At 42.3% G+C, this 16,809-nt stretch overlaps 1 protein-coding gene across 3 annotated transcripts in view; it reads left to right on the top strand.

The window, feature by feature from the left end:
- Positions 1-16,809, top strand: part of TMEM232 (transmembrane protein 232) — a 2,425,444-nt gene that overhangs the window by 1,715,376 nt on the left and 693,259 nt on the right. The window lies entirely within an intron of this gene.

The following is a 16,809-nucleotide window of genomic DNA, read 5'->3' on the forward strand; positions in this document are numbered from 1 at the left end:
CTATCATTTTTTTAGAGAATTTGCAGGCAGATCCCAGGGAATATAATTTAGATCCTGATTTAGAAAAAAATAGCTAGAAAAAAATTGCTTTTGTTTTCTCACATTCTAGTATAAATGACATTGCTAATATTTTAAAAGTAAGAGAGTTAACACAATATTGTTCATGAATTTTACAATGTATTTCAAGTGTTTATAATATTAATCTTTCTGCTTAGGACTTATTTTGTGTGCCTTATATTTTCTTGGTAAGAAAACTCAGGGTCTCTCCAGTTGCTGCAGGTGTCTGGTGAGGTATATGCAAAAGGCTGCATTGTACTCAGTAACTGGTCTGATAAGGGCCAAGTACAATTAAATTATAACATCCTTTCTTATGGGTACCATGCCTTTATTTATGAGATGTACAACGTAGAAATACTTTCTCACAACTGTGGACACATGGCACTTGAATTTCAGGTGGCTATCAACCTGATTATTTATATATTTATGTATTTTATTTCACATTTGTTAACCGGGTTGGTCCAACTGAGCACAGGCCCATTTTCAGTGGAGACCTGAGGAGAAAAGCTCCAAGAAAAATAATTAAAAGTTTACAGTAATATGTTTCACAAAAAAGTAACAAAGACAATTTCACAGTATACTTATATAGTAAAAAAGAAAAAGAAACATAATAATAAACAAGTAATTATAATGATATAAGCATGATACATACCATACAGATTATAAAGTTCTATAGCATTACCTAAATAATGCAGAGCCAGAAAACTTACTGCTCAAAAGTGGAAGAGACAGTTGATAGAACCAGGATTAGGTAGGGTCCTGACAGGGGCATAACTAAGTTTTCTGGAGAAAGTTTTTTAGTTATTTTTTTGAAGCTGTCAGTGTGTGTAATGGTACTTAAATTGGCAGTGGAGGTTTTTCCAAAATTTTGTTATGGGGGATTTATATAAAAGACTGCCAGTGTTCATTTTGGACCTATACGTTTGGAGGAGGAACTTGTCAATACTGCATAAGAGATGGGAAGGGGTACAGTAAGTGACTAGACTGGAAAAAGAGGGAAAAGCATTTGGTTTATTGAAAAGGATAATTTGAGATGATAGGGGAATTCCAACCCAGTGTAGCTTATTAAGAGCAAGGCAATGGTGAGTGGAATTAGGTAAGTTAGCTACATATTTTACAATTTTATTGTAAGTTTGTTCCAGTTTGGAGAGCAGGCAGGATTGAAGGTTAGTAAGAAGTTTATTCCCCATATTACCCAGATCACATACCATTGGGACTACTATTAGGGGATGCTGTCTATATTGTAATTGTCAAGAGTATTACCTTTACCAAAGGGAATAATTATGCATTTTTATGCATTTAGTTTCGATCCATGGCTTTGACACCAATCATTTTTCTGCATTAATCCTTTCTGTAGAGTATTAGTATTATTCAGGGAATCAGTGATCGCTTCCCATTTGCAGTTGTCAATGAACTTCATCGGCCAAAGGCAGTCCATATTAAAGTGGACTTCTGAGAAATAAATTCCAAACAGCAAAGGGACCAGCACAGAACCCTGTGGTATGCCACTGGTGACTAGCCTTTTGCTAAAGATGAATTCACCCACTTTGGCAGTATATGTCCTGTCAATGAGCTATTTGGCTACTCACTTATGACATGGGCTTGAATTCCTAATTGAAACAGATTCCCTGTAATACTTGAGTGGGGGGATTGCGTCAAATGCCTTGGCTAGATCACCCATGTCCTTAGTGACCTTCTCAAAGAACTCAACCAGGTTTAACAGAAATGATCTAACATTAACGAATCCAAACTGGGTTGGGTCCAGAGTCTGAAGATTACCTATGTCCTTGTTGATAAGATCCGTAATGATTCTTTCCATGAACTTACAGATAAGGCTAGTCAGGCTTATGAGTCGATAATTCCCTGGAACAGTTGATGGCCTCCATTTGTGGAAAGGGATGACTGTTGCTGGCCTTCATTCAGCCAGAACATAGTCTGTCCGAAGGCTGTGGTTGAAAGAGGATCCAAGTGGTCCTGCTAGGTCATGTTTTAAGTTATTTAAAAGCCAACCTGGGATGTTGTCTGGTCTCATTGATGCCATATTTTTGGCCTTAGAGAGCACAGAGATAACCTGCTCTCTTGAGATAGTAGGCTGAGGAATGGTGGCATTTATAATTTGGGGGAATGACTGGTGGTTATAGACGGGTGAAGTTTGATCCAAATCTGTCAGCTAGCAGGTTGGCAATTTCTTCCTGTTGAGTATGGGTGGTGCCATCCACAACCAGCTCTGCATATAGGTGGGTAATCCCCTTAAGATTTCTGACGTAGTTAAAATAAATGCCTTGTGATTTTCTTTAGCTAGCAAGGCTATTTTTGCTTCATAATTGGCTTTTTAGGACTTGACAAGATCTCTAATTGTTTGTTTAGGCTAGTGAGGTATTTATTCATCTGCTGAGCCTGTTCCTGCTTATTTTTGGACATTAGTTTCTGTCTTTTGTTGTATAGCCTGTTTATTCCAAGATTCTACTAGGATGTTTTTCCGGAAAGACCTGGTTTTAATTCTGGTCTGGAACAGCTGATGCCATACAACTGCTTAACTGGTTATACAGGGTGCTGGTCTACACCTTTGCATAAGGTCCGTGTTTTCTGGGTTTGGGGGAGTTTTACATTTTTTTTTGCCATCACTTAGTAGGAGGTGATTTGGCTTGGACAAATTCTTACTTCTTTTTGAGCTTGATGGGGTATCTGACCTTAGATGCATTTCAAAAGAGACTGAGTTATGGTTCAAACAGGGAAGATGTCACATGCGGGGGGGGGGGTTGGTGGAGGGTGGAGCATGCAATATTAGACCATATTAGTGAGTACTGTGTCAAAGATATTTGAGCCCCTCTTGGGTGAGTTGACTAGCTGTTCTAGAGCATTAACACTGACAAACTTCAGGAACCTCTGAGCCTGCATATTTGTAGTTGTGTATGTTCCCCAGTCAATGGTAGGATAGTTAAAAATCACCCATGGGTAAGGTGTTGGGCTGCATGTTAAGTGACTTGAGCAAGTCCAGGTATGTGACATGCTTTTCTTGGTTCATGGTGGGGGGACCTATAACTAGCGATGATGTGGTAGGGGATTTTGCCTGTGGTTAATTGGACATGGAGTAGCTCAAAACAGTCATACTATTTCACCAGTCCTGGTACTTATCCTTTATAAAGATATATATTCCTCCTCCTTTGTTTTATTTCTGCTCAGTTTGTGGTCTGAATGTATGGAAAGCATTGTAGCCCTGTACATGGCTTTAAACCATGTCTCAGTCACTGTACAATCATTAGCATCTTCCAAGGTGAGGAGTGCTTCCAGGGAGTGCAGTTTCTTGTTTAGACCCCTAGCACTGAGCAGCAGTACCTTGAGTTTATCTAAAGAAGATTTTGTTACATTGGGATGTTTGTTATTTTGACACTGCCTAAAAAGGCACAATAGAGGTGGCTAATGTCTTTGCCAGTATCTGAAAGCCTAGAGGAAACAGGTGCAGACCTTTTCTGGAAAAGGAGCATGGCCTATTGACCATGTCCTCCCAGGCTGACAGACATTGGATCCCTTGGACTGACAACAGAAGTTAAGCCAATTGTTAAAGTCAGTCATTTTCTGTTTGTATTGTGGCATCATTGTTGGTGAGGGCAGAATTCTGCACAAGGCTAAGCACATACATGCCTGTGACACATAATCTGGGAGCTCAATCGTGTCTCTTTTCATATAGTCCAGGGAGGTAAGTCTCAGGTCATTCACCACCCACATGGGCTATGACAGAGTCATATTGGTACTTGTGGCTAAATGACTTGAGTGCTTATGTGACCAGATGTATCCTGGCCCCTGACAGGAAGCTAATTTTGATCCTTTCCTTATCCAGCCTGGTGAGGGGAATATCCAATGTTATGTAGTCCTATCTCACCGTAATTCTTGCTGGATGGGGTTGGCGCCGATACTAAAGCTTGAGAGCTTTTACTGGCTCGAGGCTAACCCCTATCCCATGGTGCCTCACGGTAATTCCCCAGATCCCGTTTGCCGCAAAGCTTCAAGGTTGTCTCCTTTCTGGTTCATTGGCTAAGCAGAAGATTTTTTGATAAATCTTATTTCTTGTCTATTTTCTTCATATTTCTACTTTTATATTATTATCTATTACCTATGTGATTGTTGTTGAGTGCTTGATCCCCTATTCCACTTTTAGGATTGTACGGCCCATTTTAGTTAGAGGGTCATAGTTGCCCATTTAAATTAGAGGGTCTTTCCTCTCTTAATAACTTTGCTGTTGGTTATAGTTAGTGTTGTAAATATTGTAATTGCTGTTAGCCTTGTTTTTTCTTGTCAGCATGTCTAAAGAGAAAGACAGAGAACATAAGGAACACTGCCCTTCTGGGTTCAAAAAATGTGACAAGTGTTCACAAAAAATGTCATTGACTGACAGTCACACTAGCTGTGTGTACTGTCTGGGAGAGGCTCATTTACAAGAACCCTGTACTTTTTGCCATGCCTTCAGTACTAGGGTACTTAATGAGAGAAAACGTAAACTAATAGACAGGGACCTTATGACCAGTTCCTTCCAGGAACAGCTGGAACTTGGTCAGACAGCTCCAAAAACTGTGAAGAGAAAATCTTTGGTTCCAGCCTCAAGCCATCTAAACAGTCTTAAGCAACAGAGAAAAGGAGTTCTGGCTCTGATTCTGCTTCTTCTGTCTCGGTGCTGTCGGTTTCTTTGGTGCCAAGGCAACCTTCGTTACCAAGACACTCACCAGTTATTGACCCTCTTTCTCCAACCTTGTGGTCTCCAGTTTTAAAAAGGAGGAGATCTCCTTCTGTCTCCACCCGTTACTCCAGGACACTTTCAGATGAGGACATCGAGAGGGTGGTGAAGAGGTTGCTCTGTGACCTGGCTCTGGCCAAAACGTTAGCTCTTCTGGCCCTAAAGGCTTCGGAGCTTTCCCATCTCCAGACTATTGCTCCTCCTCCGACTGCACTTTCAGAGTCGAACACTTTGGGTCCTTCGATGTTAGATCCTTCGGTTCCGAGAATTCTTCCTGCTTCCTTGGAACCGATAACTCTCTCCTCAGTGGCTCAGTCTGGAGCTGAGGGATCTGGGAGCCGCCGCTCTTGAGTTGACTCTGAGGGGGATAGTCACCCTGTTTTTTTCTTCAGAACTGACCCTCCCTCTCTGTGCTTTGGCTTGACTGAGCTCAGTTCCCATGTCTGCTTTGGAACCTGTCCCTCCTGCTCGGAGCCAACCTTCTGTCTCCTCGTAGCGGAGGTCTTCTTCAGAGCAGGGTGGAAAGGCTTTTGAAGCAATAGAGAAAGCTTTGTCCAATGCCAAAGCCCTGCCTTTGTACCTGATGTCCCACTAGCAGCCGGCAGCAACCTCTTCTCCTCTGCCTCACCCTCAGCATAGGGAACCAGAGACTCAGGCAGCCCCCATTGGAGGTGTCCCCTCTTGCAAGACTTCCCCAGATTATCCCACTGGAGAGCTCCCTCAGAAGAGACTTTGTAAGAAGAAGCACATTGACTCACCTGAGTCTGTCATGTCAGACACTGATTTGGATGAGTCAGAAGGGTCCCCTAGATCCCCCCTCTGAGGATGTCTCTTTTGTTTACATCATTGGAATCCTTAGACAGAGGGATGATTGGAAGACCTCTAACCCTACTGAGGACAAATCAGTGTACCTTGAGGCCTTTGGTTCCCGACCTTCCACCTCTTGGGTGACACTGCCTTAGGACCAACTCTTGGGAGTCATATTTCAGAAACCCTGGAAGCCTCCCCAGACACAGTGGAGCCTGTCCTGAGGAGGCCAGACAAATTTAGGACTGCTCCAGAAGATAAGTCCTTCCTTTCTAAGGGAGTTTCTGTGGATGCTATGGTGGTAGCAGCAACAACAAAAAAGTTGTCCGAGACATCTTCCAGTGTCCATCCTCCTAATAAAGATGGATAGGTATGGAAAGCATATCTTCTCTTCAGCGGCATTTACCTTACGATTGCTGAATTACCTGTCCCATTTTACTAGACTTCAAAGGGATCTCTTGAAGGAGTTGGGAGACACCCTTCAGGGTTCAGTAGCTTCGGGATCATGAGACAAGGTATCTTCACAGCTCTCCACCCTTACGTCTATAGCTAACTCCTCCATGAGGCTGATTTCATATGCAGCAGACAGAGCAAGCAGGGCAGCTGCAGCAGGAATTTCTCTTTGGAGACATTCCTAGATGCATCTATGTAACTTTATGGAATCCTTTAAGTCTTCCTTTACCAACACCCCCTTTTGATGGTTCAACTCTTTTTGGACCACAGGTAAAAGAGACTTTGACCAGGTGCAAGCAGGAATGGAAAACCTTATCTGCTGTTGGAGTCTGTTTCTCCCTTCATTCTAGACCCTATCCCAAGGGTCAAACAGGAGGGAAAATGTGGTTCTGTAAATCCCAAGAAGGTATCCCTCAGGCACAAGGTCAACCCTCCCCTAGGGGCAGAGGGGGAGAATATAATGGAAGATGCCAACCTTGTGGTAGAGGAGGTCTGCAACATCAGGGAGATAGAGAAACTTTCTCTGATCATCCCTTCCATCGCCCCTGAGGGATTGCCTGACTGTCCATCTCTGGAGGCAGTTGGGGGTCATCTTTCACTGTACCCAAGCACCTGGCTACAAACTTCCCAAGATCGTTGGGTACAAACCATAATTTCCTGAGGTTACCTGATTCCCTTTGTTTCCAATTTCCGTGTAAACCAGTCTCTACCAGATGTGCCTCCCATTCAATTAGACAATGCAACATCAGAGGTCATCTCATTGCTTCAAAAAAGAGTCATCCAAGAAGTTCCTACAGAGCAAGTAGGATCCGGAACTTAATCATGATTCTTTTTAGTTCCAAAAAGGACAGGGGACTGGAGATCAATTCTAGATCTCAGCAAACTCAACAAGTCTGTAAAGAAATCGAAGTTCCACATGATCACTGCAGTCGATATCGATATTTCCTTTTATCAGAAAAGACAATTGGGTGTGCTCATTAGATCTTCAGGACATGTACTACCACATCAAAATGGACAGACACTCCAGAAGACACCTACGCTTTTGGCTGGGAACCAATCATTTTCAGTTTCGAACACTGCCCTTTGGCCTCACTACAGCCCCCAGAGTGTTCACCACATGCATGGCAGTGGTAACGGCTCACCTGAGATGTCAAGGATTCCAGGTGTTTCCATACCTAGATGACTGGCTCCTCACTGCTACCACCAAGCACCAAAACCAGGGATGAGACTCTATCCTTAAGTGCCAGACTAGGCATTACAATAAACCTAAAGAAATCAGCCTTATCTCCATCGCAGTGCACTGTATTCTTAGACTCAGAAATAGACTCAACCACCATGATGGCAAAACTGACACCAGAAAGGATAGAATCATTGCACAACCAAGTCAGATCCTTGCTGAAGAAAGACAAAGTACAGGCCAGGATAGTTCTTCAAGTCCTAGGGACTAAGGCTTCCACCATTCTCTTAGTTCCCCTAGCCCATCTGCACATGAGAGTACTTCAGTAGCTACTATTTGCCCAGTGGTCAATGCAGGATCTCCCACTGTCTCACCAAATACTCATCACAAACTCCTGCAAGAAGGATCTAACATGGTGGTTACATACGGATCAACTTCATCTAGGTCGCCCATTTGCTCCCCATCAACAAAATGCAGTCTTGACCATGGACACCTCCCGGATAGGGTGGGGGGGCATTATCTGGGAATTATGATCCAAGGTATTTGGCAGGATCACGAGAACCACTTTCACGTAAATATTCTGGAGATGAGAGTGGTGCTATACTCGTTGCAAGCACTTCGCAGTTCTCTTCCCACTGGGATTATTGCGATTCAATCATACATGTCTGTAGTCTGGTACATAAACAAGCAAGGGGGAACCAAATCTTACACACTTTGTCGAGAGGCTTTAAGAGTATGGAAATGGGCGATGGACACAACACTTTCTGGTAGCAATGCACATCCCAGGGAAGTCCAGTGTGATAGCAGACAAACTCAGTCGAGCAATTCTGATGCCTCATGAGTGGTCCCTGAATTCAGAAGTTGCGGAAGAGATTTTTCGCAAATGGGGCCAACCTTGCTGTGACCTGTTCGCCGCATACATCAACACCAAATGCAGTAGCTACTTTGCCCTAATTCCCCATTTGGGGATGTCAGCCAAAGATGCTCTGGTCCACATTTGGCCTCCGGGACTCCTTTATGCCTTTCCACCCTTTCCTCTCATACCAAAAGTGATTCATAAAGCAAAACTGTTGAAGAGTACCCTGATCCTCATTGCTCCTTACTGGCCGTGCCGAGTCTGGTCCCCCTTCCTGTGGCCCTATCTCTTGGAAGAACCATGGATTCTGGAACTATCTCCAGACCTCCTGATTCATCAATCAGGGCAGTTCCATCCTACTATCCAAACCCTGAAATTGACAGCATGGCCGCTCCAGTTCCAAGAATAGCCAGGTGTGTTCACCTTTCCCCTACAGTCAAACACATTCTGATTTCTTCAAACAAACCTTCCACCAGGACATTATATTCCAGTAAATGGAAAAGGATCTCCATTTGGGCAGCAGACCAGGGCATACATCCCTACTCAGCTCCTATAGAGTCTATCATGTCCTTCCTGGCATCCATTTTTCATGAAGGAGCTGCAGCTGCTACTATTAGAGTTCAGTTAGCTGCCATCTCTAATTATCATTTTGGCTGCATGGGAAATCCAATCATGTCCCACTCTTTATGCAAAACTTTTTTGAAAGGAGTTCTCCATCTCAGACCTCCGATCAGGCAACTACTGGAGCCCTGGGACCTAAACGTAGTTCTTAGATCTTTAATTTCTTCACCCTTTGAACCCTCTTCTTCATCGGATCTGAAATTCTTGTCTTGGAAGACATTGTTCTTAGTGGCTATAACATCTGCTAGGAGAGTTTCAGAATTGCAAGCCCTCACCATTCGACCTCCTTACATTGTTTTCTACAAGGATAGAGTCTCACTCAGAACTAATCCTTCCTTTCTTCTTAAGGTATGTTCAGAGCATATTCTCAATACAACTATCGAACTACCAGTTTTCTTCCCAAATCATACTAATAAATTAGAATATAGACTACATCAATTGGATGTACACATAATTCTCAGGTTTTATCTGCACAGGACTAAAGAATTTCAAAAATCAGACCAATTGTCTGTTTCCCTTTCAAACAAAAATAAAGGCTTGCCTGTTTCTAAGGTCACCTTGTCTAAATGGCTTTCAGACTGCATTTCATTTTCTTACAAAGCTGCTGGCAAAAAATTACCAGCCAAAGTAAAAGGCCATTCCACCAGAGCAATATCAACTTCATATGCCTTTAGATCTAAACTCCCAATTGATACCATTTGTACAGCAGCTACTTGGGAAAGACCTCATACTTTTGTCACTCATTACAAATTGGATTTGGCCTCCCGGGACAGGTCATCCTTTGGGTCCACTGTGCTGAAGAGTCTCTTTGCTTGAGCCACCCAGGATAAAGGTGCTAGGGATGCTGTCCCATCCAGCAGGAATTACGGCGAGATAGGACTACATAATATAAAGAAGTTATGTACTTATCATAACGTTCCATGTTTGTAGTCCATCTCGCTTACATTCTTGCATCCCACCCTTCTTCCCCCTTCCTATTTCCTGGAGGAACTGGTGGACTATCCATTATGCTGTCTGACCTGGTTGTAGTTGTCTGTCCTCCTGGCATGGATAGTAATACAGAGTGTTCTGTTATATGTGTATAGTTATTGATAATTTACTGACTTCTTCTTTCAGCTTTTCCTGGTTAGGGGTCACTGCAGCGGATCACCTGTATGCTCATGATTGGCAGTGGAGTTTTACGGTGTCGAGTTGCCAGCCCGGCATCCAACCTTCCATGGAAGGCACACACACTCACACCTAGGGCCAATTTAGAGTATCCAATCCACCTACAGCATGTCTTTGGGATGTAGGAGGAAACTGGAGCACCCGGAGGAAACCCACGCGATCTAAGGGAGGACATGAAGACTCCACACAGAAGGCACCCCAGCTGAGGATCGAACCAGAGAACCTCTTGCTGTGAGGTGGCAATGCTAACTGCTGCACCACTGTGACCACCCTGATAGTTTACTGACTATTATGTACCTATTACTTTCTTGCAAACAAAATTTGGGGAATTGCTGTGAGGCTCCATGGGATAGGGGTTAGCCTCGAGCCAGTAAAAGCTCTCGAGCTTTAGTATCGGCCAAGTCGGAGCCAAGAATTGGCTCCGAATCCATCCAGCTAGAATGTAGGCGAGATGGACTACAAACATGGAACATTATGGTAAGTACATAACTTCTTTTTTGTCTCACTGTGGAGTCACCTATGACAAGTATGTTGAGTTTGTTGTGTTATTCCTTATGAGCTTGTTTGTTGAGACACTTGTGGGTGTGTTTTTATATGTTGTGGTTATTTGCTTTGTTGTGTGTATATGTGGTTTCTGAAGGCAGCATTTGGGACACCTCTGGGCTTTTGGTAAGTTACTAGTGAGCACCTCTGAGTGTGTAGGTTTATGTGTCACGTCCTTATCCAGTGTGGGAAGTGAAGTGTGTGTGCATTAACAACCTGTTTTGCATTTGATTTGTCTGTATATGATAATCCAGCCTTCAACTTCATAGTTTAGCTACATCTCTCACATACAGTAGTTTATTTCAGGAATACATGGCAGTCAGTGTACATGAGACAATTGCAACATTGCCTTAGGATGCCCATGTCCATCCTGCTGACCAGAGAGATGATGGGAGACAGCCCATCCATCATAGCAGGTTCTTACTTTGTTTTTTAATAGGGACAAGAATGGATTAATAGACTAGACTGTGTTGGCAGCCCACTGACTATGAGTGGGAACTATACTTTGTGTAGTCTAATGTTAACAAACAAAGCAATGCTGCTCAGTGTGCACCTGAGTTGTCCCTAGAGCAGCAGGGGGCTGGGAATGGTTTTACTGATAGTTATTTAAGGAAACTTATACCTTGAAGGCTTTTCCATGTATACAGGGCACTAGCAGCCACCACTGCACTGAGAGCAGCTTCACAGAAACATGAGTCTTAAATATAAGTGGAAATAAATAAGTATAAAGCTATCTACCAATCGAGAAAGCACACAATGACCTTTCCTCCAGCAATCCCCAACTCAGATATATACACAGAGTGTGGCTTAGGATATATCTATTTATGTATGTATTTCTATTTGTTAACACCTTTATTAAATTATCAATTAAGATATAGGCAAACATACATTTATATAAAAGAAAACAAACCATATTAACACATTTCTAGTTACAAACATTATACATCATGTTCTTTATAACCATCATCAGTCCAGTATTACATAAATTGCTTAATTACTGCCTTCTATTAAATCTCACACTTACTCCAAAACATTATTTTGCATATATTGTTCCCCCAATTTTCATTTTTTCTATTTAATTTGCCCATACCCTTTTCTAAAGATCCCACTTCAGTACTTCAGATACAGTTGGCTTACATTTTGATTTCCATGTTCTAGTAATTCCTTTTTAGGCAGCCACCAGAATTAAATTTAGCAAGGCTTTATTATGTCTAGGCAATTCAGATCTTGTATCCCAGCTCAAAAAAAAAAAAAAATAATAGCTTCCTTAGTTACACCCATTTGCTCACCCAATATTTTTGACAGAGTAAACTGTAGGGAATTTTCAAAGTCTACCAACTCATTACACTCCCAAAACATATGCTCCCAGTTACCTCTTTTTTCCACTCCACACTTCCATCATTTTCCATCTACCTGCAGATAAATTCTTTGAGTCTGCTTGGGGTATATAAACACCAATGCAAACTCTTACAAGCAAATAATCCTAAATCTTCTAACTTTGTTAAATACTTGGGAGCCATACATATATTCTCCTTTTGTTGCATACTTAGGAGCCATGCATTTGCCCTCCCATTGTTCCCTTATACATTGCTTATCCAATCTCTTCTTCCTGATCATTTCTAACCTCTTCTGATTGATCCCTATAGTTATTATAGAATATTTTATATGTCCTACTAATATCCATTTTTAACAGCAGCTTATGTTCTAGATTCGACTAAAAACTATATCAGTGCAGGTCTTTTACTCAACATCCCCCTATCCTATTCTCTTTGCCTACACTCTGATATCAATCTCTGATAGGGAAGGTAGTTTCTGGCCTGCAAGTCAAATGTCTTGTTTGTCTCTTCCCATTCTATTATTTCTCTCTCAAGTTATTTGCGCCCAGTACCTGGTTCCTTTGCCGATTTCCTCCAATAAAATCCACCCCTCTCTTGCCTGTTTTCTCTACCCTAATTGCACTTATCCCTATCGGCAAAATTTCCTTTCTCCATTCTCATGTTGGCTTAGTTCTTAGAATACTTTCTGCTGCTTTATAAATTTAATATTTTATATGGCTATTATTATTCTCCTTAAGGATCTGCATCCAAAATCCCACTCTCTCCTAATTTCATCAGTTTCCCCATGATAGCATCATCATCCCTTTCTACTTTGAATTATAGCGTTCTGCTTGTGATATGTATATGAGCTTTAACTTTGTAGCTCTAAAATATTCCTTCAAATCAGGTAATCCTAAACCACCTTGTTCTGTTGTAAGGATCAGCTTATCCCAGTTGACCCTTGCCCTTTTCCCCTTCCAGTTAAATTCCTTCAACTCTTTATGAATTATTGTCCACAATTTCTCCTGTGGTTGATAAAAATATGCCTGATCTCTATATAAAAATAGAGAGACTAAAAACATTTTCACTGCTTGTGTCTTGCCACCCATATCCATAAAAAGAGCTTCAAGTTTCTCAGTTTTTGTTATTCTCTTTTGTTTATTCTCTTCTCACATACCCTTAACTGCCATAACATAATCTTATTTAATCCATGCTCCCATATAGTTAATTTAATCTTAGATTAGAGAACTTGGCATAGCTCCTCGTGGTCCCCTGCAGAGTTCCTAAGCCAGCAGAGAGCAGAAAAAGCAACTTTCTTGATTATAAGTATTTTTTAAACATTTTATTTTGCATTTTTCGATCTTTTGAGCTTTTCGACTACTGTTTGTGCCTATATTACTGTTTTATTACCTGATTTTCCTGTTTTTCTGTGCTTAAATTGTTGATTGCACTTGTTGGCTAAAGTTTTGCTTAAAAGTAACAAACAGGCTAATACACTCAAGTGTACCAGCCTTTGATAGCAATTTAGTCGAATACCAAAGCATTTACTGTATTTTTTCTGTCTGTTTGCAAAAAAACTAAAAAAAAAAACAAAAAAAAATACTTCTCCTTTCCTAACTTTCCTAGCTAGTTGTTCCAGTGATCAGATTTTGCTGATCCCTGGGCTTTGTATTTGGTTCCTGTGTTCCTCCATTTTCTGTGTGGCCAGAGGTAGTTTCTTTACTCACCAGTGGGAGTGGGGTGTACTGAGCTGCTTGTTTGTCCTCAAGGGAGTGGTTAGAGACAGCAACTAGTAATTTGTTGGCCATTTTGGGTCATTTCCTGTTTTTTCCAGCCCCCTGCTATAAAGCGCGCTTTGGCGGGCTTTTTCAGGCATTAGAGAACTTGGCATAGCTCCTCGTGGTCCCCTGCAGAGTTCCTAAGCCAGCAGAGAGCAGAAAAACCAACTTTCTTGATTATAAGTATTTTTTAAACATTTTATTTTGCATTTTTCGATCTTTTGAGCTTTTCGACTACTGTTTGTGCCTATATTACTGTTTTATTACCTGATTTTCCTGTTTTTCTGTGCTTAAATTGTTGATTGCACTTGTTGGCTAAAGTTTTGCTTAAAAGTAACAAACAGGCTAATACACTCAAGTGTACCAGCCTTTGATAGCAATTTAGTTGAATACCAAAGCATTTACTGTATTTTTTCTGTCTGTTTGCAAAAAAACTAAAAAAAACCCCCCAAAAAATACTTCTCCTTTCCTAACTTTCCTAGCTAGTTGTTCCAGTGATCGGATTTTGCTGATCCCTGGGCTTTGTATTTGGTTCCTGTGTTCCTCCATTTTCTGTGTGGCCAGAGGTAGTTTCTTTACTCACCAGTGGGAGTGGGGAGTACTGAGCTACTTGTTTGTCCTCAAAGGAGTGGTTAGAGACAGCAACTAGTAATTCATTGGCCATTTTGGGTCATTTCCTGTTTTTTCCAGCCCCCTGCTATAAAGCGCGCGTTAGCGCGGAATTGCCACTGTTGCACACAAGAGCAGTGGCGGTTAAACAAGGTTAAACTATTCGGGCTACCTAAATTCCACTCTTCAAATTTTCCCTTAAATCTACCTTCCTCGAACTGTACTGCCGATCTAACCAACGTATCCTATAACTAAAAACTTCATCTCTACTTGATTCCCAAGTAGACTATTCTCTATCTGTAAAGCCTAGCACTTGCTCCTACAGTACTTGCACCTTGATAAAGCACTATTATTATAGATAGTACCCCACCAGCCTAGAACCCACATCCCCCGGAGTCTTTTGTAAGTTTTTATCTATTACTTCTAGCATGTCGAGGGATCAGTTGCTAGTGTCCTCTCCTGCTCAACTGGTGAACCTGGGAATATTGAGGCAATGTTACAATTGCCTCATGTACACAGACAATCCTCTCCTTCTCCCACAAAACACAAATACATGCGAGAGATGCAACTATACGGCCAAACTGGAGGCTGAGCTCTCTCAACATAGGACTGGCAAGACCAGACAGGAGGAGAAGGAAACCACACACACTACATACCCAGTCACACATAGTACCATCACAACTTCAAATCATACACATAATCACACAAAGACATACTCGGAGGCTCTGACCAAAATCTACCAAAACAGCAGAGGCCTCCAAAGCAGACACCCAAACAACTACCACCTCAGGACCCAACACATGCATCACATAGACCACACAGTCAGAGTGTCAAACAGTCACAGCCCTTAAGGCCAAACACAATGCCAGACACACTCGTCATTGGTGACTCCATAGTCAGGCACACTGACTTCCCGCTCACCAGACTGAGTAAGGAGAAGGTCACAGTAAGCTGCCTGTCGGGCGCTAGAATCCGCCACATAACGCAAGCACTCAGGTCTCTCAACAGCAAGTACAAGTACGACTCAGTCATTGTCCATGCTGTGTCAACGACCTGAGACGTACCTCCTTGGATTACATGAAAAGAGACATTGAGGAGCTCTCTGATTATCTAGCCCAGGCAGGTATGACCCAGACCTTGAGCAGTATCCTACCTTCACCTAGAATGATGCCACAATACAGTGATAAGATGATCAGCTTTAATAACTGGCTTAAATTTTGGTGTCATTCAAAGGGGATCCAATGTCTGTCTGCATGGGATGACATGCTGGACAAGCCACGCTGCTTCGCAAGGGATGGCTTGCACCTGTCACCCCTGGGCTTCCGGATATTGGCAAAGGCTCTTGCCACCCCCATAGTGCCTTTTTTAGGCAAGGCTCAAATTCTAAACCTACCACCCTAGAACACAAAAAAGGAAAAAAACTAAGGGTAATGCTGCTCAATGCCAGAAGTCTCAATCTCAAGATGCATGCACTCGAGGCCCTTCTCAGTATGGAGAACATCAATGTCTGTGCTGTGACAGAAACCTGGTTCAAGGCTCCTGAGAGCACCCCAGCACTATCAGGTTTCACCTCATATCATGCGTTCCGGCCCCAAAATCCGGACAACACCAAGAAAGGAGGGGGGTGTCCATTTTCATAAAGGACACACACACCTCAAGGATGGTGGCAACGCACGATGCATCGAAGACCATCCAGGTGCAATTAACCATAGGCAAGACTGCTCTGCAACTTGTAGAATGTTACAGGCCACCCTCTCAAACTCAGGAACCTCACATGGCCTTCCTGAAAACACTGGAGGGGATAAATGTATCTCCGAATACCATCATACTAGGTGATTTCAACTACCCTAATATAGACTGGGAACACTACTCAAGCCCAAACACTCTAGCCCAAAGGTTCCTGGAGTTCATAAACTCAAATGCCATGGAACAACTAGTCACCATCCCCACAAGAGGAGAAAACATACTTGATCTCATCATCACGAACATGGGATCACACTGTTCAACACCGGAAGTATACCCCTCACTGGTGAGATCAGATCCTAAACTAATCTCGCTGGAGGTCCTCATCCCGCCCCCACCTGAAATAAAAAAGACCACAGTGAAAAACTTCTCAAAAGCCGACTTCACACTAGTGTGGTCTCCTTTAAGGCCCCTGAGCCAGTGGTAAACATTACTCAAACCGCTGAATCACTTACAAATGCCTTCTACCAGCACCTACAGGACTGCATGGATCAGGCAATCCCAAACAAAACTAAGACTCTTTGTACCAAAGGCAAGCGTCCAGTCTGGTGGACCCCAGCCATAAACAAGCTCTACAACAAAAGGAGGAAGCTACTACAAGGTAGAGCAAAATCCTTGAAAGGTAAGACACCTTTGATCATTATAAGTAAAAAACTAAGAGCTCTCATAAAATCATCCAAGGCAAATTTTGAGAGAAAAATCGCCAAGGACTCAAAAGACAATCATAAGGCCTTCTTTAGCTATGTTAGAAACCTAGGAGGAAACTCCCAGATATGCTCAGAATTAGTTCAAAATGATGTGAAGATTACTGAACCTACACACATTGCCAACATACTGGCTGACAGGTTCAGTGCAAACTCCCTCCCAAAAGGAGAGATATCTATACCAGAGGATTGTAGCCCCCCAAACATCTCCAATGCCCAGGTGAGAACTTCTCTCTCCAAGGCAAAAAA

This window comes from Protopterus annectens, chromosome 2.part2 (assembly GCF_019279795.1).
Source record: "Protopterus annectens isolate FY-2018-M chromosome 2.part2, PAN1.0, whole genome shotgun sequence".
NCBI lineage: Eukaryota > Metazoa > Chordata > Ceratodontiformes > Protopteridae > Protopterus > Protopterus annectens.